We start from the raw sequence: 13,015 nt of genomic DNA on the forward strand, positions 1-13,015 counted from the left end.
CAGGTTTTATTGTCACAATGCATCTACAGTGCAATCCTGAAGGAAAACCTGTTAGAGGCTGCAAAACACTTCAGACCGGGGTGAGGTTCACAGGACAACGACCCTAAACATATTAACATAGCTATAATGGAATGATTGAGAACAAAGCATATTGATGTTTGTGAATGATTCATAGTTCAGATCTAAATCCCAGTGAGAATTTGTGCCAAGACTTGATCTAAATGTTTTTATGCCCGAAAAAAGACAGAAGCATTGTAGGATGGTTAGCCAATGAAGGTATCACTAATACAACACTTTTATCTTTTTTGGGGTATACAAGTATTTACATTTATTTTTTTGGCTATCTTGGTACCACAATATACCGTACTTTTCAGATTATAATACACAGTTTTTTTTCCCTCAAAATTGGGGGGAAAATGGGGGTGCATCTTATAAGTAGAATGTAGCTAACCGGGTGGTGCAGGAGTGTGTCATAGGAAGCTGATGGTGGCACAAGTGGGGCAATACTGCAGGCCCTGGACTGGTAGGAGGGGGTGTACTGTCAGCTCGAGGCAGGCGCCGTTAATCTCCCAGTGACGGACGCAGTGGACTTGAGGAAAATAGCGTTGGAGACGGTGCATGCGTGTATTGAGATCTTGGCTCTCTGAGATCTCAATCTACACATGAGCCCCTCTAGCACCATTTTCCTGAAGTCCATCACCAGGATTGTAATGGGACCTGCCTTGCACCACCAAAACACCCTCCTCCCAGCCCAGGACCCACAGGTTCGCCCTAGTTGTGCCGCCGCCAGCTTCCTATGATCCCGCTACACCACCTCTGCGTCCCCCGGTAAGCCAGATTCAGCTTATAAGACGGACCAAAAGACTACAAGACTCCCATTTATACACTTAAAATCTGTTTTGTCCTATTTCCTCCTCTAAATTTGGAGTGTGTTTTATAGTCCGGTGTATCATGTGAAAAATACAGTAATTTTTTTAATTTATGCCAAAACTTGAAAATTACTGTTCAGAGACGTTCTCCAGCTAGCTGGAGCTACTTTTTAAATCGGCAACAATATCAGTGGAGATGGGCAAAACTGGTAGAGACAGACCCCAAAAGACTTGCAGCAATAATTGCAATATAAGGCTATGTGCGCACTTTGCATTTTTACCTGCGTTTCCGCAGCGTTTTGAACTGCAGCATTTTCATGCCAAAATGCATGCGTTTTGATTTTCCGGCAAAGTCTATGGGACATGGGGATTTCTTGTCAGCACTTTGCTGTTCAAAATTCAGCGTTTAACTTGCATATTTTTGGGCAAAAACTCAGCGTTCAAAAAAGCAGCATGTCAATTTTTTTTGCCATTTGGCTGCGTTTTGCTAACATTGAAGTCAATGAGAAGTTGCAAAAAGCAAGAAACATCAAAATTCCAGCGTTTTACATGCTTTTTAGCTGCACAAAACATGCCTTTTGGACTATATAAATGCATGCGTTTCTGACATCAAAATAATGGAATGATATGTCCCTTTACACACATACATAGTCCGACAATTAAATGAATGAAAAATATTAATTTATTGTTATTTTAGTCATAAAAAGTATAAAACCGCTATAATTTTATTAAATATAACTATTTTCGTTATGATTTACATACTTATATTTGTTTTCTTTTTTTTTTTCCTTTTTTCATAGTGTTTGACTGTTTAAACTTTATTTAGCAGTGTCTTTATGTTCAAAACGCATCTGTCTTTACGCAATGGAAAAGCATGTAAAAAGCGCTGAAAACGCGGCTAAAACGTGGTAAATATGCACACGTATTTATCACGGTTCTGTGGTCAAAATCAACTTTGGCAAAAACCATTTCTGCCACAGGATGCGTTTAGAATTGCAAATACCTCGACGCAAAGTGCGGACATAGCCTAAGGTGGTTCTCCAAAGTATTGACTCAAGGGGCTGAAAACAAATGCACATCACAATATTCAGATTTATATTTTTAAGATATTGCAAAAACCATGTATCATTTCCTTTTACACTTCACAAATATTTGCTACTTGTTGGTACATTGCATAAAATCCTAGTAAAATGCATTTAAGTTTGTGGGTATAATTGAAATTGTGTTTTCCGAGGTTACAGGTTCCCTTTTAAGAGGTGGATTATTCACTGTGCACAGTTATTATGCAGTGAATATATTTACTGCTCGGCTGCCAATAAAGGTCTTAAAGATGAAAAAGTATTGGCACGGCCCCTTAGTCACCTGATCTAACTAAACCCTATTGAGAACTTTTGGGCTATTCTTGAATGGAAGTTTATGGTAAAGGAAAACAGTCACCTCTCTGATCAGTGTCTGGGAGGCTGTGGTTGCTGCTGTCCAAAAAGTTGATCAGTAACAGATTAAGAAACTGACAAACTACGTGGATGGAAGACTTATGACTGGTATTAAAAAGAAAAGATTATATATATATATATAATGTGTATATATATATACAGTCATATGAAAAAGTTTGGGCGCCCCTATTAATGTTAACCTTTTTTCTTTATAACAATTTGGGGTTTTGCAACAGCTATTTCAGTTTCATATATCTAATAACTGATGGACTGAGTAATATTTCTGGATTGAAATGAGGTTTATTGTACTAACAGAAAATGTGCAATCCGCATTTAAACAAAATTTGACCACTGCAAAAGTATGGGCACCCTTATCAATTTCTTGATTTGAACACTCCTAACTACTTTTTACTGACTTACTAAAGCACTAAATTGGTTTTGTAACCTCATTGAGCTTTGAACTTCATAGGCAGGTGTATCCAATCATGAGAAAAGGTATTTAAGGTGGCCACTTGCAAGTTGTTCTCCTATTTGAATCTCCTATGAAGAGTGGCATCATGGGCTCCTCAAAACAACTCTCAAATGATCTGAAAACAAAGATTATTCAACATAGTTGTTCAGGGGAAGGATACAAATAGTTGTCTCAGAGATTTAAACTGTCAGTTTCCACTGTGAGGAACATAGTAAGGAAATGGAAGAACACAGGTACAGTTCTTGTTAAGCCCAGAAGTGGCAGGCCAAGAAAAATATCAGAAAGGCAGAGAAGAAGAATGGTGAGAACAGTCAAGGACAATCCACAGACCACCTCCAAAGACCTGCAGCATCATATTGCTGCAGATGGTGTCACTGTGCATTGGTCAACAATACAGCGCACGTTGCACAAGGAGAAGCTGTATGGGAGAGTGATGCGAAAGAAGCCGTTTCTGCAAGCACGCCACAATCCGAGTCGCCTGAGGTATGCAAAAGCACATTTGGACAAGCCAGTTACATTTTGGAAGAAGGTCCTGCAGACTGATGAAACAAAGATTGAGTTGTTTGGTCATACAAAAAGGCGTTATGGATGGAGGCAAAAAAACACGGCATTCCAAGAAAAGCACTTGCTACCCACAGTAACATTTGGAGGTTCCATCATGCTTTGGGGCTGTGTGGCCAATGCCGGCATCGGGAATCTTGTTAAAGTTGAGGGACGCATGGATTCAACACAGTATCAGCAGATTCTTGACACTAATGTGCAAGAATCAGTGACGAAGTTGAAGTTACGCAGGGGATGGATATTTCAGCAAGACAATGATCCAAAACACCGCTCCAAATCTACTCAGGCATTCATGCAGAGGAACAATTACAATGTTCTGGAATGGCCATCCCAGTTCCCAGACCTGAATATCATTGAACATCTGTGGGATGATTTGAAGCGGATGTCCATGCTCGGCGACCATCAAACTTAACTGAACTGGAATTGTTTTGTAAACAGAAATGGTCAAATATACCTTCATCCAGGATCCAGCAACTCATTAAAAGCTACAGGAAGCGACTAGAGGCTGTTATTTTTGCAAAAGGAGGATCTACAAAATATTAATGTCACTTTTATGTTGAGGTGCCCATACTTTTGCACCGGTCAAATTTTGTTTAAATGCGGATTGCACATTTTCTGTTAGTACAATAAACCTCATTTCAATCCAGAAATATTACTCAGTCCATCAGTTATTAGATATATGAAACTGAAATAGCTGTTGCAAAAACCCAAATTGTTATAAAGAAAAAAGCTTAACATTAATAGGGGTGCCCAAACTTTTTCATATGACTGTATTATATATATATATATACACACACACACACACACACATTATATATATATATATATATATATATATATATATATATATATATATATATATAGCATACAAACATATACACACTATACACATATACATTATTATTATAATATATATATATATATATATATATATATATATATATATATATATATATATATATATATATATGTGTGTGTGTATATATACATGTGTTGGCACCCTTGAAAGCATTACAGAAATTGTAGTACTTCTCCTGAAAAACGTATTGCCACAATATATGTTAATTTCCTATAACCATCAACAAGCTTCTTACACCTTGCACCTGGAATTTTGGACTCTTCTTTTGCAAACTGCTCCAGGTCTCTCATATTTGGTGGGCGCCTTGCCCCCCAACAGCAATTTTAAGATCTCTTCACAGGCATTTTATGGGACTTATATCTGAATTCATTGCTGGCCACTTCAGGACTCTCCAGCGCTTTGTTTCTATGAATTTGAGGGGTTCCTTGAAATATATTTGGGGTAATTGTCCTGCTGGAAGACCCATGAGCTGGGACACAAACCCAGCTTTCTGACACTGGACAGAACATTGCAATTTAAAACCCTTTGGTAATCTTCAGATTTCATGATCACTTGCACACAGTCAAGGCACTCAGTGCCAGAGGCACTCCACCTCCACCATATTTTACTGTAGGTACTGTGTTCTTTTCTTTGTAGGCCTCATTACATTTTTGTAAAGAACATAATAATGTGCTTTACTAAAAAGCTCTATCTTGGGCTCATCTGTCCAAAACGATTTTTTCCAGAAGGATTTTGGCTTGTTCATGTACATTTTGGCAAACTACAGTCTAGTTTTATTAATGTCTCTGTATTAGCAGTGGGGTCCTTCTGGGTCTCCTGCCTTAGCGTTTCATTTAATTCAAATGTCGACCGTTCTCGCTGATACTGATGCACCCTGAGTCTTAAGGACAGCTTGAATTTCTCTGAACCTTGATCAGGGCTACTAATCCACCATTTGGACTATCCTACGTTGCAACTTTTCATCAGTTTTTCCTCTACCGTCCATGTCCAGGAAGATTAGCTACAGTTCCATGGGTTGTAAACTTTTGATTATATTGAACACTGCAGTAAAGAGATCATTAATATCTCTGGAGATGGACTTGTAACCTTGAGATTGTTGATATTTTTCAACAATTTTGGTTGTTAGGTCCTCATGCAGTTCTCTTTTCCTCTTTCTGTTCTCCATGCTTAGTGTGGCACACTCAGACAAACAATTCAAAGACTGAGTCAGCTTCTTCCCTTTTCACCTTGTTTTCAGGAGTGATTTTCATATTGCCCATAGCTGTTGCTTGCCACAGGTGAGTTTGAATGAGTATCACATGCTTGAAACAAAGTTGTTTACTCACAATTTTGGAAAGGTGCAAATAATTTTGTTTGGCCCATTGTAGGGGTTTTGTGTGACATTATGTCAAATTTGCCTTTTTTTTGTCTTTTTTTTGTGTTGTTCCAATGCACACAAAGAAAATAAACATGTATAACAAAAAGTGTGTAATTGCGATAATTTTCTGGGAGAAATATTTAATTTTCTCTAACAATTTCAAAACTTTCGGTCATGACTGTATAAACTGATTGTGTACACAGTGTAATAGAGGGGAAAAATTAATACTTAAGGTTTTGACTGTTTTTTTTCTTGTTGATTTTTACAATTGTCATAAAGTGGTATAAAATAATTAATTTCTTATTTCCTTATTATCTTTCACTTTCAAAGATATCCTCAATGAGGAAACAAGCAAGATGAACAACTAACTGATATCTTTTCTGAAAAAGCAGAAAGCTGTAGAGGATAAATGGAGCGAAATGCGCCTGCCCTAGTTGAATTTTAATAAGTTATATTTTACAGTCACAAAAAAAGCGGCAGAGTCCCTCACCATTCCCAAAAAATATGTATGGAAGAAAGAAGTCTGTGCTTAAAAAAAAAAAGAAGACAATTTTTACATTGCGCATTGTAATACCACTGAATTTTTGTTTTCTAGAATGTAAAGTTGTAGAATTTCCTGATATAATCGCAACGTATTCTTGTTTTTTTTAAAAAAAAAAAATTCTAATGTATTATTGACCTTTCTGTTAAAGTGTAACCTGCAATGTGTTGTAAAAGGTCATCCATGAACCCACAGAGACTCTGACCGATATGGATATTACAGCAGATCTGTGAAGACAAGCACTGAAATATGAAGCACTACAACGGGAGATCGTTTTACCAAGAACAAATCTTTAGAAACCCACATCAATTATTGCTCTTTGAATCGAACTTTTATTGTATAAATAGATGTGAGTTGACGTGTAAGGGACTTTTTATGTGTTATAGTACATTTGCATGTATTAAAGTTTTTTTTCATGCTCTTCACAAATTTCTATGTGACTGCAGTTTGCTGAATCGTAACAGTGTGCAATGTCCACACTGTCACGTTTCTCTTATATTCCCAGCGTGAGTGGGTGCTCACTGTTCTATCGAGAGCAGCGGATGAACATAGTGTCAGTGTATGACTGCAGGTATCTGACCTCCCACTTCCGCTATCAATACAGAGGAATTGTGACAGTGTGCACATTGTGCATGTCACGATGAGGTCATCTACACTCATATAGCATGACTGCAGAAATTTGTCTAGAACCTGGAAACCTATTAATGGTACGTACTAGTGCATATTGGGAGTGAGTATGAAACTTCTAATTCAACAAGAAAGAGAGATAAAATAAATAATCAAAAAGAAATTGAGCATAGCAGTAAATTTAGAAATGTACTTGATTACATGTAATGTAAGTAACTGCCCCAAAAGTCATTGTATGATCCATTAAAGAGCCATGAAATATAAGGAATATCAAACAAACCTCTTTATATTAACCTATCGGTGGCATTCGAGAGAGACGACTTCCTTCCTTTTGGAGAAGAGGTAGTTTCCATACTTTTTTCAGACAAAAGTGTCAATAAGATTTGCATTTCCAGCAAGATGTCCACAGGAAAAACATTCCACCCAAATACTATGAGAGTAATGAAGAGAAATTATCTGAATTCCTAATTGACCCCAAAAATGGATACAAACTCCCAGAAACATTATCAAATTGACCACATAGCTTTGAAACTACAACCATACAATGACATCTGTTATATGTGTCTGTGAAGCTATGAGGTTTTGGGTTATATTAATCACCTATGCAGATTAACAATGCACTTATTTTTATTTCTCCCTTCCACCGTCTTACAGCAACTCCAGGTAGATGGCTAAAATGAAATGCCCCCAGTCCACAAGATTCCAAATTGGGACCTGTAGTTCCACTACTCCGTACCAGGTGATATCCACTGTCTCCGAAATTTTGGTTGGCCCACAGTTTTTGTGTCTATCGCCGGCATAATCTGCATTCACAGGCTATGCTCCTCCAGAAGACCTAATCATGACTGTAGAGTGTGTATCCAGCCAGGAACAACCCCCCATCCTCTCGTTGGTGTCTTTAGTATCCCAAGCCACCCCAAGGGATCGAGCCTGGCCTCGGGAAAACACTCCTTCCCCCCCCAAAAAAAAAAAGCTAGCTGTGCACTGGGAGAGGTTTTTTCCTGACACTGAGTCGCTCACCCAGGACTGCATGTGAGACCACTGTGGAGATGGCTCCACTGGATCTACAATCCTCTTCCACAGAATGGGACTAGTGGCTGGGAGAACAGTGGTTTAATTGAGGCGCTTGGGACACTAACTAAAGTACTAAAATGATTGCTTTAATCTAATTACCAATCTTGTGCCTGTCCTTCTGTGTACCTTGCACTGACAAGCAAGAAAATATCTAATAAAACACCACAATGAGAATAACAATGAGATCAACGTCACCAGCGCTCTTTGTTGGAAAAAGTCTGCATCCCTTAGAGCCGTGGACTGCGCGCTATGTCCATTGATCCATTAGTCTTTAGTCCGCAGCCAACTCCTCACAATGTCCTATATAAACAGTAGCATTTAAATATGCCAGGGTAAAAATCTTTAATTTTGTTTTTAATCTTTTTTTACTTGAACACATAGGAAGAATAATAAGGACGGTAAGGAGAATGTCCATTATTTTTCATAACTGTGTTTTATAAAACTAAATTCAAAGTTAATTGTAAGAGTTATTTTTCTCTGATACTTATCTGCAAAGTAACCTCCCTCTTGTAGTAGCTGCAGTTAGGAAATACACTGTGTGGAGAAATATTAGGCAAATTAGTATGTTGACCGTATCACTTTGTATGCAGTTTCCAATGCCAAGCAGTATAAACTTGAATGCTTATTAGATGAAGCAGATCAGGTGATGTGTATTTGTGTAATGAGGGAGGGTGCGGCCTAAGGATACAACTTGTTTTCCCCTAGGAAAATGGGCCAAAAAAAAAAGATTTAACTGACTCTGAAAAGTCAAAAATTGTTCCAAGTCTTACAGAGGGATGGAGCACTCTTTAAATTGCTAACATATTGGTACGATCACAGAACCATCAATCGTTTTGTATACTCAACAGAGTTCTGATAAAAGATGCACTTTACCTGCCAAAGATTTGAGAAGAATCAAACGTGAAGCAACCAGGAACTCATTATCCTCCAGTGCTGTTATATTCAAGACCTGCAACCTCCCTAGAGAGCCCAGAAATACAAAGTGCACAGATATATGGCCAAGGTAAGGAACGCTGAAACCTGACCACCACTTTACAAGATACAAGAGTGGAAACGTAAAGGCTGGGCCAAAAATGATCTGAAGACAGATTTTTCAAAGGTTTTATGGATTGATATGATGAAAGTGGCTCTTGAGCGACCAGATGTATTGGTCTATGGATCAGTAATGGCCATAGACCTCCATTTCGACTCAGATGTAAATAAGGTGGAGGTGGGTACTACTATTGGTTGATATTAATAAAAATGAACTAGTTGGACATTTTCAGGTTGAGGATGGATTCAAAAATTAAAATCCCAAACCTACTGCCAGTTTTTAGAAGTCAGATTCTTCAAGTAGAGGTATGGAAAAAGTCTGCACCTTTCAAGAAAACCACAATTTTTATGCAGGACAATGTTCTCCACTTCTTCACTAGCCAGTAAAGGCCTTAAAGATGAGATAATATTGCCATGGCCCCTTCCTTAACGAACGTAAGCCATATCAAGAATTAGAGGGCCCTTTTTTAATGGGAAATTTCTGGTGAAGTAAAACAATCACTTCTCTGATCACTGGGAGGCTGAGGTTGGTGCTGCCCAAAAAGTTGATCGGCAACAAATTAAGAAACTGACAGTCTATGCATGGAAGGCTTATGACTGTTATTGACCAGAAGAGTGGTTATATAAGTCACATACCTTTTTTTTTGAAATGTCAGAAATGTATTTGTGTACATTGAGGTTTTTGGTTATTATTCTCATTTTAAAGAGAACCAGATAGCTGATATATGCTTCCCAAACCATGCATCGGGCACAGGTTGGATGATCTCAGACAGGTATGTTTGACTCTGAAACGCTGTTATGTTTCAGAGAAAATCATATTTTAGTAACCAGACAGTATCCAAGCCACCCGGCAAATTAGACGGACTGGTGGGTGCCTGATGTCTTCTCACCGCCCGTACCCCTAGATTCCATGTACTACGACTCGCCTGTCCAACTAGTTTGCCATGTGGCTCAGTCCCCATGCAGCTATTAAAGTATGATTTTCTCTGAAACGCCATGGCGGTTCAGAGTCAAAGATACCTGGCAGAGATCATACAGTCAGTGCATGATACATGCTGTGCGCAGATCAGGCAGCAGACAGTATATTTGCTGCTGAGTTCACGTGAACAGATAAAGATAAACAGTTAAGATGGGAAGTTTACATTTTTCATTAAGTTGCATAATTTTGCACACTGTTAGCTTCCCAATAATTGTGCTCAAATAAATATTCTCCTAAGAAAGACAAAACCATACAATTAAATATTCAGGTTTATTAAAGGGAAGGAGCCATCATTTTTTTTTTTTTTATAACTGAAAAATATAAATTATTAATCTTTTAATGTCTTGTTTAAATATAATTTTTGTTTTTAATGGAGCAAAATATGAAAAAAATATTTTAAAAGTTTGATATGTTTCAATTTTAAACACTCAGGGGAGCAGCTGCTGAAAACCAAGTGTACAACTAGCCTGGAATACAACTACAGTAAAAGTGGGAAGAATCTGCTCTCCTGTGTGTGATGTCACGCCTCCGACCTCCCTATCTCAGTGTTTCCAAAAGGATAAGGGAGGATGACATTTAGGATCACAGTGCGGAGCCATTTTGTTGGGGACTGCAAAGTGATCTTAACATGTCTGAAGTGTCACCAAGGACAGCAGACACAGTGCTCCACAATACTGTGCCCCATAATATACAGGGTCAGACATAAGTGTGGATCCACCCTCATAAAATCGAAGTGGTTGCAGATATCCCCTTACCATTTGTGGCATATTAGTACATGGGAGGGGCCAAACATTTGAGGCCAGGTGACGCCCATCTCGGCCATCTGCAAAGCTACCATTTTGAATTTAACTAATATTTTCAATGGGAAGGGGGTCATGTGATACATCAAACACATAGAGAATTGCACAAGAAAAACAATGGTGTGCTCATTTTTAATGTAGCTTTATTCATTATCACGTTATTGACACATTTGTGACATGGAACAACGACAGTTACCCACTAAAGGATGTGCTCAAAGTGCTGCCCATTGTGTTGAATTGTCAACCCAATTCTCTTCTCCCACTCGATATATATTTATTATAAATATATTTGTACTTTATATTATTTTTATGCATAATGCAGCCAAACCCATTTCAGTCTTGGATAATATGGTGTCTGTCCCACTGGGGTGCACTTACAGAGTACTGTGCAAGCCTGCCTTATCTGATAGTATGGGCATCACTAATAGGTTGTAAGCCAGACACTGTGCACCAACATGTGTGTGACCAGTGCCCTATAAAAGCCTTATCTTTGTGCATTGTGCATCTGTGTTGCCTCCACCTTTAGCAAGTTGGGCTGCGGAATACTGTTAATGCATTAGTTTCTGTTGCCTTTTTTGCTGTGTTAATACTCTGCAGCTTATAAGGTATTGTCATGTGTGACACCGGTGGTCCGGTTGCCACAGTAGCGTTGCCCTCTTCACAGGGGGTAATGTCATGCCTGGAAGCAAGAAGAGAGTCTCCCTAGGTAACACCAGCAGTCAACACTTTCCTGACTCCAGACCAGAAGGGGGAGCTGAAGAACCCAGTTTAAGGGGAGCTTCCCTATACATTCTGGCCTGGGGGAGGGGTCAGAAACAGGGAAGAGGAGAGCAGAGCAGAATCAAGCAGTCTCTGGAGAAAGAGCATGGGGAGCGGAGCAGGAACAGAGCTTGCCCCAGAGCAGAGCACTAGGGACAGGACGCCGGAGTCCTTGGTTCTCTGGGTACTGAAGGCCCAGCAGCTTAATCAGGAGGGCAGGAGACTGCATGTCTTCTGGCCACACAACGCCCGGGGCAAAGCAGCACACTAGAGCCCGGAGTCGCTACCAGAGCAGCGGCACCTGTAAAAGGCTCGCGCCACCTGCCTTATGAGTGAGAAACAGTACCAACACCTGTTACGGGGGGCTGTCTGATAATAAAACCCAAAGGAATATCAGACAGTCAGGGTCCACCGTGCAAAGATTCTGCTGCAGACTATGGCAGAGGATAAGGGGTATATAAGTGTGCCACTGTAAATAGTAATAGCACAAGTGCAGAGTGCAATACCTCTGTTAAACTCACAGAGGAATATAATTAGAAAATAAAGCAATTCCTTCCATACTTGGAGGGTGTGTGGTGTGGTCTCTGTTAATGGTCACAGAGACAAAAGCAGTGAGTGTGAAATGGCACCTACCTAGGTCCGTTCCTCTAGCGGTACCAGGAGACGGACAGCAGCGTAAGCCGCACAAAGCTCCTACCTGTGTTCGCTCCACTAGTGTGCGAGGACACGAGCCACTGGATATGGCACCTGCCTAGGTCCGCTCTACTAGTGGTGCAAAAGAGACGGACAGCAGCATAAGCCGCACAAAGCTCCTACCTATGTTCGCTCCCCTAGTGTGCGAGGATACGAACAACTGCCAGACGCAGAATAAGGAACGTTACCCTAGCAGCAACATCCACCTACGAGTAGAATCACAAGGCCATGCCGGACCATGTGCCTCAGGCACCTGCCTATGTCCGCTACACTAAGAGGTAAGGATACGGACCGCAGCCGAAGCTGTAAGGTATAAGAACGCTACCCTGCCGGTAGCGCTCACCTAACAGATGCCTAGAGGAACGTGCACAGAGCGTCTTCTCTCATGCATGAACCAAGAGGACTGAGCGCCGGGCGGCATGCGTCAGGGTCTTATATAGACTCTGTGCCTCATCCAAGATGGAGGACACCAGAGCCAATCCGCTGCTAGAATGACAGCAATGACGTCACGCTGGCCTATCACCGAGCAAAGCGTCACAAGCACATGTCCAGCGACCAATCGGCATAGAAGGTGTCAGAGACATGTGACCACGTGTCACAAGCACATGACCAGCGGCCAATCAGCTTAGAAGGTGTCAGAGACATGTGACCTCGTGTCAGCGATGATGTCACCCACACATGTGCAATGGCTCCAAGATAGGAGTTAGTCTCCAGCGCTTGCACATGTGCAGTAGCAAGAAATCCAAACATAGTCTCCAGTGCTCGCACATGTGCAGTAGCAAGAAATCCGAACATAGTCTCCAGTGCCACAGCAACCGTAACAGTACCTCCCCCTCAAGGGCCCCCCTCCCGGCGACGCAGGTAATCGGCAACTAAGTCGGGAGCATGGACAGCCTCCTCAGGCTCCCAAGAGCGATGTTCCGGGCCGTAGCCCTCCCAATCTATCAAGAAGAATCTGC

At 40.4% G+C, this 13,015-nt stretch overlaps 1 protein-coding gene across 4 annotated transcripts in view; it reads left to right on the forward strand.

Moving 5' to 3' along the window:
• The window catches only part of LOC142284729 (tapasin-related protein-like), a 59,995-nt gene extending 52,065 nt beyond the window's left edge, over window positions 1–7,930 (forward strand). The window contains exon 9 of one of the 4 annotated variants that reach the window (XM_075333218.1): window positions 6,244–7,930. The gene's annotated coding sequence lies outside the window, so the exon portion shown is untranslated. Of the gene's footprint in view, window positions 1–5,365; window positions 5,526–5,881 lie in introns of those variants that run through there. The other 3 variants (XM_075333219.1, XM_075333220.1, XM_075333217.1) reach the window with 3 other exon arrangements.
• The last annotated feature ends 5,085 nt before the right edge of the window (window positions 7,931–13,015 follow it).

Source organism: Anomaloglossus baeobatrachus, chromosome 2 (assembly GCF_048569485.1).
Source record: "Anomaloglossus baeobatrachus isolate aAnoBae1 chromosome 2, aAnoBae1.hap1, whole genome shotgun sequence".
Taxonomy (NCBI): domain Eukaryota; kingdom Metazoa; phylum Chordata; class Amphibia; order Anura; family Aromobatidae; genus Anomaloglossus; species Anomaloglossus baeobatrachus.